This window comes from Lampetra planeri, chromosome 75, assembly GCF_965212315.1.
Source record: "Lampetra planeri chromosome 75, kcLamPlan1.2.h2, whole genome shotgun sequence".
Lineage (NCBI taxonomy): Eukaryota > Metazoa > Chordata > Hyperoartia > Petromyzontiformes > Petromyzontidae > Lampetra > Lampetra planeri.
The window spans coordinates 2,603,145-2,618,758 of NC_136180.1; the positions used below are offsets into that span (position 1 = coordinate 2,603,145).

A 15,614-nucleotide genomic window follows, 5' to 3' on the forward strand; every position below is an offset into this window, starting at 1 on the left:
CCACAAGCGCCACCACAACCGCAACCAACACCACCACAACCAACACCACTACCACAAACAACACAACCACAAGCACCACAACCAACACCACAACCACCACCATAAACAACACAACCACCACAAGCACCACCACCACAAGCACCACCACCACAAGCACCACAACAAACACCATCTCCCCATCTACCACCACTACTATCACCACAACAACACCACAACCACCACCATCTCCCCATCTACCACCACTACAACAACCATCACCACCGCACCTCTTGCTCAGACAACCACCGGAGTCGACTCCCCAACTCCACTTCCTGGTTCAGGGGTCGTCTCGTGACGTCAGAAAGGGGAGGGGCTGTGCAGATGGCTTACCCCCATCGTGACGTCGGCAGATACGCCTCCCCCGCTCGCGACGTTCATAGAGGAGACACCCCCCCTGTTCGTGACGTCATCGGAAACTTCCCTCCCCAACGCCACCAGAGACGTCCCGAGACGACCCCTGAACCAGGAAGAGGATTCGACTCGGTGGGTCTCTGAGCAGAGGTGTGGTGGTGAGATGGTGATGGTTGTGGTGGTAGTTGGGGAGGTGATAGTGGTGGTTGTAGTGGTGGTGGGTATGGTGGAGGTGGTGGTAGTTGTGATTGTGGTGGTAGTAGTGGTGGGTGTTGTGGAGGTGGTGGTTGTGTTGGTGGTTGTCTTAGTGGTTGTGTTGGTGGTTGTTGTGGCTGTGCAGCCCATGGGCTTGTAATTACCAACCACGGTCTGGCATCAGCACATCATCCACACAACATAATGGATGCACGTCTGGTCATCTGCTGGACTATATAGTGATGGAACAGCCGGTGCAGGCCCATGTTCTTGACACCAGGCAGGTCCTCTGCACACTGACCATTGGCTTGTCATCTGTAAGATGCACCTGCCATTCTTCCACTCCAGTGGTGGGTGTACATCTAGGAACCCCATTCAAAACCACAGTAGCCTCGTCTCAGCTCGCAAGAAATTCATCATCGATGGCAGCTGGGGTTGACATCGTCTCCCACTCCTGACGCTGAAGGGAAATGGGCAAAGTTTATGGCTGTGGCTCATGCAGCTGCAATGACTGCTTTGGTTACACGGTCCAAACCTCAGAGACCCTTGGCTGAAGGAGATGTTCTGGCTGGCTGAGAAAAAGCGACAGGCCCACTCCCACTATCTACAGCATCTCACGTCGGTGAATGAGGCTTACTTCAGACTTTGCTCAGAGGTTCAGAGAGCTGCAAGAATGAGTGGTGGTCGCAGGTTTCTGTGGAGATGGCATCTTGCCTAGCCCACGATCACAAATCACTCTTTAATTCCATTAGAAGGTTACTCGCAGAACCACACCTATCACCATCTTGATGGGAAAGAAGATTGATCCAATCTCTGACCCCCAGCAACAGGCTTGAATGTTTGCTAAGCATTTATGTGAGATCTTTGGGGAGGAGAAATCCATCTGCCAGAAAACGTTATGGGGCAAAGTGGGTATGACCCTCCAGAGGCTGCTGTGTCTTAAATGTTGGAAGAAGTAGCCACCCCTTGTGAGTGGCTGTCTGAAATGCTGAGAGAGGGTGGCATTTGTGTGCAGACTTCCCTATATGACAATAACAGTCTGGACTAATGGAGAGGTTTTGCACGAATGGAACGATCCCTTGGTGGCCCCCATGTTTAAGAAGGGGACCGAACAGACAACTACAGTGGCATCTCCCTGCTCTGTGTGCCGGGAAAGGTCCTGGCAAGGATTATTCAACATCGCCTTGCTAGGCACGCTGAGTGGAGGTTTGTGGAGCCCCATTGGTGTTTCGGGCCAGGGCAGTCCTGCACAGACACCTTATTTTATGTCCGTCTGCTACAGCAGAGGTATTGGAAATTCCTAAATGTCTTTCATCTGTGCTTTATTGACCTGGTCAAGACCTATGATATAAATTGGCATGGGCTCTTGGTTCTGACTGCTCACAATCCTTACATGGCTGTATCAGTGGAATCTCCATCTGGCACAGATACCATGGGAGACTGATCGATACCCGGGTGCAGTCGAGAGATGGCTCCCTATTGGTCAACCATGTTATATATGTTGATCTGGTGATTGCTGCTCATTCTGAAAAGTTGGATGCGCTGCTCCTGAATCTGTGTTATGCTACTAAGAGGTTGGCTGGACCTGACCATCAGCCTCACCAAAACTAAGCACCTGCCTGGATATTTTGTGCCATCAAATACTCCACAGACTCAACTCCCCATTGGTGATGGGGCAGTTTTGGAGAGAGTAGAGAAATGTCTAAGTAGACAGCTTGATTATGACCAGCTGCGGTTTGGCAGCCAAGCTCAAGCGGCATTATCTTTTCGTCCTTCATCAGCTGTGTAACGTGTGGAAGCTACCTGGCCTGTCGCTCCATACAAAGCTCCAGGTCTTCTCGGCCACTATTATGCCCTCCCTTATCAATGCTTGCAAAAAGTGGAGCCCTCTAACTGAACATCTGCACCAGGCTAGCCTGCCTATGACATTTCCTGGGTTTAACGAGACTGGAAATTACGAGGGGTTCAGAGATCATTGAAAGATCTGGACACAGTCCCATTAGTGGCACCATAATTTGCAAGATGTTGACTACTGTGGCCTAAACCCCCTTCGCTCAAAAGATGGACAAAAGGTCCTGAAGGGTGATGAACAAATCAAATTCTGGTGGAAAGAACACTTGGAATAACTCAATTGAAGTACATCTCTTTGAGATGGAGTTTATAAACCAAATCCTTCAGTGACCCATAAACGAAGATGTGGAAGAACCACCCAGCATGCAGGAGGTACAAGATGTCAACTACCTTGTTTGGTATACAGAAGGTCGTGGGTTCAGTCCCGACCCCGATACCTGTATATTTGGCGTTTGCATGTGTCTCTCCCCGTGGTCGTGTGGATTTTTCTCCGGGTCCTCCAGTGTACCCTCCACATTTATAATTTTGCATTTAGAGTATTTGCCTGATATAAATGTCCACATGATGAGCCACTTCAGTGGACTATCATTTGTGGCTGAGTCACTTCTCAAAAAGAGCTATATAGTAGCTCAGTGGGGTCTTTCCTGGTAAAATATAAAATAGTAAACAAAAATCGGTGATCTACTCATTGCAAGCGAGTTTGCCTTGGCTGGGTCATGTAGCCCACATGCCCACCCACTGCATGTCCAAGCAGCTTCTGTTCGGCTGAGTGTACTGGTATTGGTAGGATGCAGATGGTTTAGATTTATTTGTATGTGCTTGGGTGATTTTGTTTACCTTGTACTTTTCACGATTACCATGTTTTTGTATTATTTATTGTTGTAACGTTCTTACTCGTCCCTACTGGACATCTGTGAAACATATATTTATAGCTCACCAGATTCCTCCATTATAAATGAGGATCCTGAGTGTATAATGCCTGTATATTGTCTGTAATGTGTATATATATCTGCTGGGTGTAAGTGTGTATATATTTATTGTGTGTAATGTGTACGTATATGTTCTGAGTGTACTGCGTGTGAGTGTCTAATATGTATGTGTAATGTTTAGGTGTGTGTAATGTGTATGTATATTGTCTATTGTGTGCAGTGTGTATATGTATTTGCTGAGTATACTGTGTGTAAATGTATAACGTGTGTGTATAATGTGTGTAATGTGTGTATTGTGTAATGTGTGTAATGTGTGTGTATATTGTATGTATATTGTGTCACGTGACCAGTGTGTGTGTAATGTGTATGTATAGTGTATATTGTGTGTAGCGTGTGTAATGTGTGTATATTGTGCAATGTGTGTTGTGTGTAATGTGTGTATATTGTGTGTGATGTGTGTAATGTGTAGTTTGTGATGTGTGGAATGTGTGTATATTATGTGTAATGTGTGTATCTTGTGTGTAATGCATGTGTAGTGAGTCCAACCGAGTCACAGACGTTAACTTGGGAGCAACACTATTTATTGTACATCAACACGTAACATAACACGGACTCCACTCGAGTCTCGAATGCTCATCTAACCACACTACGGCAGAACTAGACACGGTTCACTATCCCGGTCCGGACCACAAGCTGGGTCCCGGATCGCGTGGCTAGAGGCTTCTTCTCCCAGACGTGGATCTTCCAACACCAACACGTGAGGAACCCCAAGCTCCTCACGAAGCCCTCGGTATATGCTCCCGGGCTGAGGCTGGCTTTGCCCTTCACCCCGCCCACCTTCCAGACCTCTCGAGCTCCTTCTTGAAGGTTCCCGAGAGCTCATTTGGATCACGTGACCGCCCCATGGCCCCCGTCCCCCGGTGGCCCCCCTCCAGTATTGTCCGGTCACGTGACAGCAGGTCAACTAGAGTATCATGCCCCAGGATAACCCTGGCCGGCTGACGCTCCCTCTCGCTCCCTCACCGGGAGCCGGCACCGCACACTGCTCGCGGTGCCTCCGCGCTAACCAGCGCTCACCCAACCCCCGCTAGGGTTGGTACTGCATCCCGTAACCCGGGCTGCCCGTAATGACAACACATTACCGGCCGTGGCCTCCCGGCACCATACAGTGACAAGTACACATGTGTACAATGTGTCTGTATATTGTGTGTAACGTGTGTGTGTGATGTGTGTAATCTATATCTGCAGAATCAATGACATGGAGCAGAGGCCTAAGAGACAGCCCAGTGGTAGAAGGCACCAATCCGAACAGCATCCATATGGCACAGTTCACACTGGACACGTGAATCTGCACCAGAAATTTTATACAGCCAAGAAGCCCTTCAAGTGCACCATGTGTGTGAAGGCGTGTAGACAATCATCACAACTTCAAAGTCACCAGAGAACACACACGGATAAGAACCCTTCGAAGTGCACCGTGTGTGGAAAGGCGTTTGTACATTCAAGAAATCTTTCAACACATCAGAGAACACACTCATGCGATAAGCCCTTCAAGTGCACCGTCTGCAAGAAAGCATTTAGACAGTCATCACATCTCCAAACACACCAGATAACACACTGTTGAGAATTTCTTCAAGTGAACCGTGTGCAGGAAAGCGTTTAAACACTCGGTGTCTCTTAACCTTCACCGGCGAATGTACACCAGTGAGAAACCCTTCAAGTGTGCCGTGTGCAGGAAGGCGTTCCTATGGTTGGACACCCGAATGAGGCACGAAAAAATCGACGTGGTGGTGGAGATGGTGGTTGAATCCAGAAGCAAAAGTCAAAGCGTCACGCTGAGCCTGTCTCATGCGCAACGAGAACCAGAATATGACCCCAGCTTAGCGACGTGACCAGCAGTGGAGGTGGAATGTGAAGAAGTGAAGGTGGAATATGAAGAGGCGCAGGTGGAATATGAAGGACAGAAGGTGGAATGTGAAGAAGTGAAGATGAAGAATCAACTCCAGGACCTGACCTCCAGGTGGATGGAGGCAATGTGAAGCAGGAGGAGCATTGGGGCTCTTGAGAGAGAGCAAGGCAACCCATAGTAGGAGTCTGTGGATGTGTAGGTGTGGGTGGATTTTTTTGGGGAGCAGTAGTAGTGTAGTAGCGGTTAACGCTACGCTGAGCTGCGCTATAAACCTGACAGAGACCCGAGTTCGATTCCCGGCTCATGGCCACCAACACCAGTGATAGCGATTATACAGTGAGGGAAAAAAGTATTTGATCCCCTGCTGATTTTGTATGTTTGCCCACTGATAAAGAAATGATCAGTCTATACTTTTAATGGTAGGTTTCTTTGAACAGTGAGAGACAGAATAACAACAACAAAATCCAGAAAAACGCATGTCAAAAATGTTATAAATTGATTAGCATTTAAATGAGGGAAGTAAATATTTGACCCCTCTGCAAAACATGACATAGTACTTGGTGGCAAAACCCCTGTTGGCAATCACAGAGGTCAGACGTTTTTTGTAGTTGGCCACCAGGTTTGCACACATCTCAGGAGGGATTTTGTCCCACTCTTTGCAGATCTTCTCCAAGTCATTAAGGTTTCGAGGCTGACGTTTGGCAACTCGAACCTTCAGCTCCCTCCACAGATGTTCTATGGGATTAAGGTCTGGAGACTGGCTAGGCCACTCCAGGACATTAATGTGCTTCTTCTTGAGCTACTCCTTTGTTGCCTTGGCCATGTGTTTTTGGTCATTGTAATGCTGCTGGAATACCCATCCACGACCCATTTTCAATGCCCTGGCTGAGGGAAGGAGGTTCTCGCCCAAGATTTGACGGTACATGGCCCCGTCCATCGTCCCTTTGATGCAGTGAAGTTGTCCTGTCTCCTTGGCAGAAAAACACCCCCAAAGCATAATGTTTCCACCTCCATGTTTGAGGGTGGGGATGGTGTTCTTGGGGTCATAGGCAGCATTCCTCCTCCTCCAAACACGGCGAGTTGAGTTGATGCCAAAGAGCTCCATTTTGGTCTCATCTGACCACAACACTTTCACCCAGTTGTCCTCTGAATCATTCAGATGTTCATTGGCAAACTTCAGACGGGCATGTATATGTGCTTTCTTGAGCAGGGGGACCTTGCGGGCGCTGCAGGATTTCAGTCCTTCATGGCGTAGTGTGTTACCAACTGTTTTCTTGGTGACTATGGTCCCAGCTGCCTTGAGATCATTGACAAGATCCTCCCGTGTAGTTCTGGGCTGATTCCTCACCGTTCTCATGATCATTGCAACTCCACGAGGTGAGATCTTGCATGAAGCCCCAGGCCGAGGGAGATTGACAGTTCTTTTGTGTTTCTTCCAGTTGCAAATAATCGCACCAACTGTTGTCACCTTCTCACCAAGCTGCTTGGCGATGGTCTTGTAGCCCATTCCAGCATTGTGTAGGTCTACAATCTTGTCCGTGACATCCTTGGAGAGCTCTTTGGTCTTGGCAATGGTGGAGAGTTTGGAATCTGATTGATTGATTGCTTCTGTGAACAGGTGTCTTTTATACAGGTAACAAGCTGAGATTAGGAGCACTTCCTTTAAGAATGTGCTCCTAATCTCAGCTCGTTACCTGTGTAATAAAAGACTCCGTCAGTCAGGCACTGCTGGTCTCTGCTTGTCTTTTATTCAGGTTCTTCTCCGCACCCCACTGGTCTCCTCTACGGACCAGCGTCGTCTCTTGCTCGCCCAACACACGCTCCCTCTCGCGTGCCACGCACGCTCTCCGTTAGCTCCTCTACTCCCACACTCCGCACACCGCTGGCCGACGGCGTGCTGAGGTCCTTCGGCCACGTGGCCGATGGCGCGGATCTCTCTCTCACCACCCAACGTGGCTCAGACTCTTAACTTCCCCGACTGCCCCGATCTCTTCCGGGCTCCCACTTATATCCATTCCCCCCACGTGACCCTGACTCCCCGTTCTCGGATCGTCAGATCCGGCCTTCCCATACTACCCCGCTGGCTCCGCCCCCATTCACCTCGCCTCCCATTGAAGCCGAGGTGTACAGTGGCCCCTCCCACACGCCCCGCAGACCAGGCTCCGCCCCCCAATACCCCGGGCCGTGTGATTGGACCAAAGCCCAGCAACAACCCCATTTACGCTCGCATTACACCTGTATATAAGACACCTGGGAGCCAGAAATGTTTCTGATTGAGAGGGGGTCAAATACTTATTTCCCTCATTAAAATGCAAATCAATGTATAACATTTTTGACATGCGTTTTTCTGGATTTTGTTGTTGTCACTGTTCAAATAAACCTACCATTAAAATTATAGACTGATCATTTCTTTGTCAGTGGGCAAACGTACAAAATCAGCAGGGGATAAAATACTTTTTTTTCCCTCACTGTATGTGATGCGTCAATGGGTCTCTGCATGTCGATTTCCTGGAAGTGACATTGTTTGCCTAATACCTTAACTGTTTGATAGTGTAAATTAGTAAAGATTTGGATACGAGTTTTTACATTAATATTCGTGCAGATCAAAAAATACATAATTTTTTAATGTTGACTGATCGTCCATTATTTGTAAAATGTTTTATAGCAAACACGTGTGGAGCTGAGCAAATTAAGCGTCTCCTTCACACAAGTTTGCCCTTAATTGTCAATATCGTGACTGTCCCCTGATCACATCACGTCACACCCACGAGCTGTCGGACTAGGCTTTGTCCACTCAGAAGGGCTCTTTGCATTCAAAGACAGCACCACGAATCGGGAGGCTCATCCATGTCCATACATACATACACACCTACACACAGTGGACATATACACACGTATACATTGACAGACTCGAGTGTACACACACAGCACGTATAGACATACAGACATACACAGCAGTGTACATACACACAGGAGACCGTCTGTTACAGTCTGAAACTGATGGTAGCCTTGCTTGCGTTACGTTATTATTAACCACACATGAGTTAAAACATTCAGATGATGATTCAAAGTTTATGACAGCAATTGTAATAATTGTGGTTGATCAAGTAGAACAAGTTACCATTGTAATTCTTCAGACTATTTTCACTGGTAAAGCCTGTAAACTGGCAGCAATGAGATGCGCATTTTATTCTAAAGGAAGCGTACAATTATGCAGTTAAATGTACATACATAATTAGGCTTAAGCACAATGGCCACACGAACGTGGGTATGTTGGTAGTTATGCAGATTGCAAATTCGGAAATTGAATGCAAAGTTCATGAAAGAAAAAGTAGAGAACAAAAGATGTGGATCCCAGATGGGAATCAACATATTAACCTTATGGTGGGACCCCGGAGTCCCGAATAAACGGAAGTCAAAATCGAAAAAAATAAATAAATTTATTTTTAGAGACTCCGTCCCACCGCGCACATAAACGCCGCGACCCACCTGGCGCGGATTATTCTGTTGTCGTGTTGTCCAAGCGCAGTGAGGACGAATGCGCAGAAGAGCTGAACAAGCGAATGCACTCCATGCTCAGGTATAGGCAGGATCATAAGTCTTGTCCAAAGCTGCTCAAACTGCCTACACAACTTAAGTCCTTTATTTGTCATAACAGTATGCATAATACAATGAAACGGCTCTATTGTCTTCATTATTATTTGTGACTTACGAAGTGTCTGCAGCTAGGATCAATCGATGACAATCCTATTACCTGCAGATATTTAACAGATCAGATGCGTTGCACCGTGAATTCCTCCTGTTTGATAATTCTCTTGTCTGTATGCATCTGTGCAGATAGTTTTTTCCTTGTGGTTAAGCCATTGTCCCCACATACCGCTCGTATCAATGTGGATAAGAGGAGCGGCGACTCACGACTCTGTAGAGCAACATTGGTATAAACGCTTGTTACAAAATGAACAGCGCATTGAAAACGCGTACTATTTTTAAGTATTGTTTACAAAGTGTGTTCACAAATCCACACTGATGATTGACAGAGGGGTGTAAATTATTTTTTCGACAGTGTATTTAAATAGAGGTACTACAGGTAAGTAGTTTCAGTTTTAAAGGCATAGTTTAACAAGACAACACTTGCCACCATCCTTCAAACACATTGATGAAAAAGAGCAAAGTTTTTGTTTACATTATAATATAGTGTTTATATTATAATATAATGTTTATATTATAATGTAATGTTTATGCGAGAGCCGGGGCTTATGGGACCCCGGGGTCCCGCCATAAGGTTCATATATCCGGCCAATGTCAAGTAGTCGTCGTTAACAGTTCCTTGGAGTTCGAGAATGATGTCCATCAGATTTGGTGGTGGTTCTTGAGGTAGCTGAGGAGCCCAATTCTGGATTCACAGATCTTTGGGCATTGGGGTACAGGGTCCCAGGTGGAAGTGGAATCCACAGTGTCTCTGGCAAGACCTTCTCAGCAACGAGATGCGGGCCAGGATCTTTCCTGCTTTCGACAAGAGGGAGCTCTCCTGTAGTTTCCACAGCACGACTCGGCACCCTCCTTGAAGATTGTTACTATCTTCTTGGTTTTTTCGGTAAAGTCACGTAGAATAAAATAATAAAAATAAAACATAATAAAATGAAACAATTCTCACGACGTTTCGGCCACAACGCAAGCAGCCGTCCTCAGGTGAAGAATGAGACACTCAAGCTAGGAACTTACATATAAGCTGGGTTGGGGGTGGTAGAAGAGCGCCTTAACAAAAAGAATGTGCATATCAAGATGAGTTTAGCATATACATGGGAAATGCGCAGGGGGCGGGGGGGCTTCAAAGTCATACCATGCCCACGCACTATGCAGGATCAAGAGCACCAAGGGGGGGTGCAGGGATTAGCATTAACAAAGGAAAGGAATGCCAATGATATGTAGTGCTAATCCCTGCACCCCCCCTTGGTGCTCTTGATCCTGCATAGTGCGTGGGCATGGTATGACTTTGAAGCCCCCCCCGCCCCCTGCGCATTTCCCATGTATATGCTAAACTCATCTTGATATGCACATTCTTTTTGTTAAGGCGCTCTTCTACCACCCCCAACCCAGCTTATATGTAAGTTCCTAGCTTGAGTGTCTCATTCTTCACCTGAGGACGGCTGCTTGCGTTGTGGCCGAAACGTCGTGAGAATTGTTTCATTTTATTATGTTTTATTTTTATTATTTTATTCTACGTGACTTTACCGAAAAAACCAAGAAGATGAATCCCTGCAGTCACGAAAGCTTTAAATCGAGATTGTTACTATGGTCATATTTCTAAGGCCGCCGGGGCAGTCTTTTTTTACATGATTTGGAGGATCAGCTTGTGGAGCCTTGAAGTGAGCAGGTGGCTGCCAGCTTGGAAGACTTCAACTGGGATGCCATCCGAACCTGCTCTGTTGGAATTAATCTGCTTTATGGCACACCTCAGTTCATCGATGGATGGTGGCTCGCCGAGATGGGGTGTTGCAATTTGGCTTGGATGGTTTCATCCATCTCAGTGGATTCCCTGTTCAGGAGCTGTACTAAATGCTCTTTCCAGTTTTGACGGACAATGGCGGAGCCAGGATTTTCAGGTAGGGGGAGCAATCCCTCCAGCAATGAAAAATGATCGGAGTTGTTAGTAAGGACTTGTCCTTTGCTTTTTATTCAATGCATGTGGCACTGTTAAGTGAAGCATAAAAGTCATTCAGTTTAACAGAGTTGAACTTCTCTTTTAAGACGGAGTCAGACTGAAGATCTATCAGTTCCAACTGCAGCTCCTGTGGTGCTGTTTCAGGGTCTTGTGACAGGGGACAGGACACCAGCTGAAGTGACTGTTCAATGTTTTCGAAATCAGAGAACCTACGGAAGAATTCTCCGTGCAGGTCCTCAAGTGATTTGCTGTATTTTTTTGCGTTTCGCGGTGCCTCTTCCTGCATGGCAAGTGTGGGGAAATGAGCTAAAGATTTGTTCGCAATTTGTCCGGAGAACAAAGTGAGCTGGATTTGAAGGCTTTCACATGTTTGTACATGTCGTGAACAAACTGATCTTTCCCCTGCAGTTTCACATTCAGCTCATTCATGTGTGAAAATATGTCCACAGCAAACGCAAAGTCATTAAGCCAGTTCTTGTCGCTTAGCTCAGGGAATTCGTCAGATTTCCCCATCAACTCCAAAAAAGCGATGATATCTTCTTTCAGCTCCCACACTCGTTGTAACACTTTCCCCAAACTTAACCAGCGGACACGAGAGTGGTACAGCAAGTCCTGATGATCCGCATCAGTTTCCTCCAGGAAGGTAATAAACTGACGGTGCTGAGGTCCCCTTGCTTGTATAAAGTTCACAAGTTTTACGGCTGGATTCACGACACGATTAAGCTGCAATACAGACTTACACAGGGATTCCTGTTGGATGATGCAGTGGAGGAAAATAATATTCTGGACAGGGTTTTCCTCTTTCTCTTTATCCTGGATTCTTTTCAGCAGCCCAACATTTTTTCCAGTTTAATTTGTCGATCCATCCGTTGTGACATTGACATGTTTACTCCGAGGTAGCGTCATTCTTTCGATGACAGCAGATACCTGGTTATACAAGTGCTCTCCTCGCGTTGTTCCTTTCAGGGACTCTATGGTCAAAACCTCCTCTGTTATCGCAAAACTGTCAATGCCTCGGATAAAAATGAGGAGCTGAGCAGTTTATTTTACGTCCGTACTTTCATCCAGTGCTAGTGAATATAATTCAAAGAAATCAGACTTTTTGTTTAATTGACTGGCTATATATTTTTTTTATCAATCAGTTCCACACGGCGAGTCACAGTCCTGCGTGATAAGCTGACTTTTTAAAATTTGCTTTTGATCTCCGGACACAAGATGTCTGCTGTCTGTACCATGCATTCTTTTACAAACTTGCCTTCGGAGAAAGTGGTAATGAGTGGTAATGTTGGTGAGAAGAAGGTTTTAAAGAAAATTTAAATCGAAGTGAAGACGGAAATTATTGAAAAGTTTGTATAATTAATGATTTTTAAAACTTTAATTATGTGTTCTGTGTTTAAAACGCTTTAAAAAAAACTGTGGGGTCTAGAACGGACTCATGAAATTTGGAGAAAACTCGGAGTTAAGTGTTGTTTGTTTTGTTGAATTACGCAAAGCGTAACAGTTATGTATATAACTTTTGTTATATGAAATTCCTAGTAAGATATTAATATTGTGAGTGTAGTCATACCCCTCCCCCTCATTCAAGCCGTAATTTAGAGAGCGAGTACGTAAATCGCTAACATAAGAACCCGTTAATCTCTTCTCGCATCATTCATACGATGATGCGGTGAAGTAAACGTTGATACGATATTACGGTGAATGCTTCCAAAAACAATACTGTACCCAAATATTACTGTTAACTTACTTGCAATAGAAACATGAATTGCTCATACGAATATTCTCTCTCTCTCTCTCAGAATCGACCGACTGATGTAGCAGACGAAACAATCATCTTGTTGAACGATTCTAAACCTTGATGCGGCAATGTTAGTTTTCTCTGTTATTAAATGTTATCTCAGTGTTATTCAATGTTGTTACATTTAATTTACTATTACACTGAATTCTATGGCGTAATTAACTATTTTTGTGCTTAATAATCTTTAAAAAAACAATATTTATATACAGTTCGTACGAGTCTGGAACGGATTAATGGTATTTACATACAATCCAATGGGGAAATTAGGTTCGAGTCACGACCAATACGGGTTTGACAAGTTCGGCGGGCCGGATTAAAAAGCCCAACGGGCCGTTGTTTGCCCATGTCTGGTCTAGAGGCTCGTGCTCCTGGTAGGGTCACACATGGCGGCAAGGTCAAAGAGGAGGTTCCAGACTTAAAGCAATCCAAGAAGTGGCAGAACAGGCAGAGACTGTGGATCTCAAAGGCTACGAAGGTGGACGACGGCTGCGGCGGAGAAAAGTTGCTCCAGTCGTCGCGGCTTCCCATGTCACTGGGCCCAGCCACTAGCCCGTCAAGATCGTGTGGATCCCACCTGTGCAGGCTTTCGTCAAGTTAGGGAAAAGTCCTGCGGCGATGAACGATTCATGAAGGGGGCAAGGGCTGTGAACCTGCATGGAAGCCCTCGGTCAAGACTTTGCATGCAGACGGCAGATGTGTGACAGTCGTTGTACACCGGCACCAGGATAGAGGTGTCCTCTATCAGCAGCAACATCTCCGGTTGAGGAGTCGTCTTTACGAAACCAAAGAAAATGTGCCCTGAACATAGGCTGTCCCACATTTTATGGCTGGAAAACCGCACCCATCGGGATCACCATTCTTGCGGTCAAGAAAAACTAAAAAAATAATGGATGAAAAAAACAAAAAAATATATAAATTTTGCCACCTGACATGTAAGAACACTCGTGGACAAAATCAATAGTTATTGTCCTGGATGAAGAACAGCCATCTAGAGAATTAGTGAAGCACAACATTGATATAGCTGTTCTCAGTGAAACACAACTTGCCGGAGAACGCCAACTAAGGGAAGTGAGAGGAGGGTATTAAACCTCCTTCTGGAAAGGAGAGCTGGACAGTGAACCTCGGATCCACGCAGTCTGCTTCGTAGTCAAAAATAAGATTGCTGATGCACTCCTGGAACTCCCCACAGGTATCAATGAAAGGTTGATGCCCCTCTGCCTCTACCTCAGCCAAACCCAACGTGCAACTCTCATTAGCGCCTATGGCCCCGACCCTCGACACAGATGACAGCATCAAGGAGCAGTTCTACTCCCATATCGATGATGCCCTGACTGCCCATTCAGAGGAGCGACAAGGTAATACTCCTTTGTGACTTCCATGCCCAGGTTGAATGTGACCACAGCATCTGGAGCAGAACCATTGGCAAGGATGGGGTGGGAAAAGTCAACGGCAATGGCATCTTCCTGTTCGTGTGTCCAACACAGTCTGATCATAACAAACACCGTCTTATTCCAGAAAGACCAACAAAAGACCACATGGAAGCACCTCAGGTCTAAGCACTGGCACCTTCTGGACTATCTTATTGTCCGTGCCAGTGATCTGAGAGACATTCTTATTACAAAGACCATGAAGGGTTCCGAGGACTGCTTGATTGACCACCATCTTGTGCATTCCGTGATGGTGCGGGAACATTGGAGGACCAGGAAGGTCGGCAAGAGAAAGCGAAATCTTTCAACCCGAAAGGCCACCGGAAAGAGGGAGGAGCTTCAAGCACAATGCCATACTGCGTTGGGAAACCTTCCAAAACCAGAGGCCACTACCATCCACGCACAATGGGACCAGCTCAAAACCGCCGTACTAGACTCATGTGCCCAGACCATCGGCTACGAACCCAATTTGTTAAATTGCCTTGCAAATAAATGCTTTGCTACCTGTTAAAGGCCAAATCCTTTCATGTAATGATTTTTACATGTCATTTATATTAATTCACACAAACACTCCATCCACCTGTTCCTGGCCCGGCCCCTCTGTCAAATTTTAGAACCCATTGTGGCCCGCGAGTCAAAAAGTTTGCCCACCCCTGCTCTAGACGGCTTCGCTCTCAGGATCTTTGGAACGCGGAAACCTCTCCACCACGATAAGGTGGCGATGCACTGCTAAACTATACACCGAACTACTATACACTATAAACTACTATACACTAATATTGATTTGAAGCTTTCGTGACTGCAGGAATCCATACTCTTTGGTTATTTCGGTAAAGTCACGTAGGTATAAAATAGATCACGACGTTTCGGGCGCAACACACGAACGCTTGTGTTGTGCCCGAAACGTCGTGATCTATTTTATTTTATACTATACACTACTCCACTAGACTGCAATACTATACGCTACACATTTTAAACACTACACTACTGTACACCGCACGCCTATACACACTTACTATACGCTATACACTGCACTGCACTATGCTATACAAGTTCAATTTCATTTATTAGGTATAGCCCTGTGAGCCATTCGGCTCTTGAATCGGGTGCAACCGCAACAAACAAAAAAACACTAACACACTACGTTATACTGTACTCTGCTATACAGTATACACTATACACTACTATACACTACACCACGATGCTAATTTGGAAACTAATTTCTTTAGAATCGCTGCTCGTTGTTGCTGTTTAGTTTGTTGTCCTCCCCCGCACCTCCGACACACACACAAAGATCCCCAATATCGCCTTCTCAGACTGTTGGGGCAAGTGCTGTTAGAAAGCAGCAGCTATGAAGGCCGGCACGGCACACGACGGGGTGGGTGGCCAGCACCACGCCCGGCCGCCTTTGTCTCCCCAGTGCTAGCGATGTTCACTATACACCACAGCTACACCA

The 15,614-nt window shown here is 46.1% G+C and overlaps 1 long non-coding RNA gene across 1 annotated transcript; it reads left to right on the forward strand.

Annotated features, from left to right (window-relative positions):
- Positions 1-449: 449 nt before the first annotated feature.
- On the forward strand, positions 450-9,234 carry LOC144737905 (uncharacterized). Its single transcript, XR_013589104.1, has 2 exons — positions 450-522; positions 4,614-9,234. It is a non-coding gene; the product is annotated as an uncharacterized LOC144737905 (long non-coding RNA).
- The last annotated feature ends 6,380 nt before the right edge of the window (positions 9,235-15,614 follow it).